This window comes from Macaca nemestrina, chromosome 5, assembly GCF_043159975.1.
Source record: "Macaca nemestrina isolate mMacNem1 chromosome 5, mMacNem.hap1, whole genome shotgun sequence".
Classification (NCBI taxonomy): Eukaryota; Metazoa; Chordata; class Mammalia; order Primates; family Cercopithecidae; genus Macaca; species Macaca nemestrina.
The window spans coordinates 70,778,604-70,781,484 of record NC_092129.1 but is presented as its reverse complement, the minus strand read 5'-3'; positions in this window follow the sequence as shown (position 1 = coordinate 70,781,484).

Here is a 2,881-nt window from a genome sequence, read left to right as displayed (position 1 = left end):
TATTATTCTAAGTGAAGTAAGTCAAGAATAGAAAACCAAACATATGTTCCTACTGATGTATGGCAGCTAAGCTATGAGGATGCAAAGGCATAAGAGTGATACAAAGGAGTTGGGGATTTGGAGGGAAGGGTGGGAGAGGGCAAGGAATAAAAGACTACAAATAGGGTGCAGTGTATACTGCTCGGGTGATGGGTGCACCAAAATCTCACAAATCACCACTAAGGAACTTACTCATTTAACCAAACACTACCTGTACCCTAATAACCTATGGAAAAAGAAAAGAGGGGGAAAAAAGTATCCTTTTAGTAAAGAATGGCAATGAAAAGTGATATTTATGTTCTACTATAAAATAATAGCTGGTTGTCACCACAATTTTAATAATGTAATTAAGAGCCCATAGTGAATTTATCAAAACATTTAATCTATAAATGAAGATGAAATTCAAGGAAGGCTCATAACATGTTGAGTTTGAAGACACATTCGAAATGATCACTTAACCACGCCCCCACAACCCTCCATTTTTAGATCATGAGTCCAAAGATCAAAGAGGTTGAGTAACTCTAAGCTAACATGACACAGAGCAGTAAGATAGCGGGAAGATATCAAGATCTGGAACCTAGAATTTGAGTTGTGTCTCTACTTCCCGTCATTTCTGTCATCTTTCTTGTGTCATTATTTTTTTGAAATGGAATCTCTCACTGTCACCCAGGCTGGAGTGCAGTGGCATGATCTCAGCTCACGGCAATCTCTGCCTCCCAGGTTCAAGCGATTCTGCTGCCTCAGCCTCCCAAGTAGCTGGGATTACAGGTGCCCACCACCAGGCCTGGTGAATTTTTGTATTTTTAGTAGAAACAGGGTTTCACCATGTTGGCCAGGCTGGTCTCGAACTCCTGACCTCAAGTGATCCACCCACCTTGGCCTCCCACAGTGCTAGGATTACAGGCATGAGTCACTGCGCCCAGCTGCAGTATTTCTCTCTTACAAGTTTATCTCGTAACATCTGCTTGGCATGTCAGGGGTTTCTCTTATTTCTTGGACTGTCAAGGGTACCCCTTCTATTCTAGTGTGGTTATTGATTTTTTTTATTTCCTTTTTAGACCAGATCCAAAAATTCTAATATTTGAAAATATGAGTGCCTGGAGGAAAGAATAGAATGGAAGAAAGGCAGTACTCAAGGCAATAATAAAGAAATACTCCAGAACAAACAAAAATCCTCAGACTGAAAGCAAAAATATGAATAAAAAACGAATCACACAAAATAGCAATGTAAAAATTTCAGAACACTAAATATAAAGAGAAAATCTGAAAGTCTTGCAGAGAAAGAGATAAAATAAAAACCGATGATCAACTAAGAAAACAGAATGAGATCATCAGACTTTTCTTCGGTAACTCTGAAGCAAAGATGACAGTGAAACAGACATCTCAAAGGTTGTATTAGGCCATTCTTCCATTGCTATAAAACATATCTGAGGCTGGGTAATTTATCAAGAAAAGAAGTTTAATTGGCTTACAGTTCTGCAGGCTATATAGGAATCATGGCACCCGCATCTGCTAAAGTTTCTGGTGAGGCCTCAGGGAGCTTTTACTCATCATGGAAGGTGAAGCAGAAGCAGGCACATCACTTGGCAAGAGCAGGAGCAAGAGAGAGAGGAAGGAGGTACCACTCACTTTTAAACAACCAGATCTCAAGAGAACTCATTCACTATTGCAAGGACAGCACCACACCATGAGGGATCCGGCCCCATGACCCAAATACCTCCCATTAGGCCCACCCTCTAACATTAGTGATTACATTTCAACATGAGATTTGGAGGGGACAAACATCCAAACCATATCAAAGGTCAAAATACAAATATTTCTAAGCTCAGCCAAAGTGTAAGAGCAAATAAACACATTATCACACTATAGCATCACTAATCACAAACTTACGTAAAACATTACTGGAGATGTTCTACAGGGGGAAAAGTCTGAGACACAGAAAGAAGATCAAAACAATGGTGACTACTAGAATAAGGATAAACTTAGATCAATGGAATGGAATTGAGAATTCAGAAATAAACTCAGGAATTTATAGTCAACTGATATTGACAAGGGCAACAAGAAAATTCAATGGAGAAAAAGAGAGTCTTTTCAACAAATGGTGCTGGAGCAACTGGATAGCCACATGCAAAAGAAAGAAGTTGGACCTCACACTATACAAATGTTAACTCAAAACAGATCAAAGACCTAAGTGCAAAAGCTAAAATTATAAAACTCTTAATCCAGGCACAGTGTCATATGCCTGTAGTCCCAGCTACTCAGGAGGCTGAGATGAAAGGATCACTTGAGCCCAGGAGTTTATGACCCACCTGGGCAACAAAATAAGACCTTAACTAAAAAGAGAGAGAGAGAGGTAGAAGAAAGAAAGAGAGAGAGAGAAAGAAGAAAGAAAGTGAGAGAGAAAGAAGAAAGAGAGATGAAAGAAAAAGAAAGCAAAAGAAAGAAAGAGAAAGAAAGAAAAAGGAAAGAAGAAAAAGAGGAAAGAAGGAAGGAAGGAAGGAAGGAAGGAAGGAAGGAAGGAAGGAAGGAAGGAAGGAAGGAAGGAGGGAGGGAGGGAGGGAGGGAGGGAGGGAGGGAGGGAAGGAAGGAAGAAAGAAAGAAAGAAAGAAAGAAAGAAAGAAAGAAAGAAAGAAAGAAAGAAAGAAAGAAAGAAAGAAAGAAAGAAAGAAAGAAAGAAAGAAAGAATTGAAGGAAGGAAGGGAGAAAGGGACATAAATCTTCATGACATTGGATTAGGCAATTGTTTCTTAGCTATGACACCAAAAGTACAAACAACAAAACAAAGAATAATGATAATTTAGACTTCATCAAAATTAAAACTTCTGGCTTCACAAAATATTAT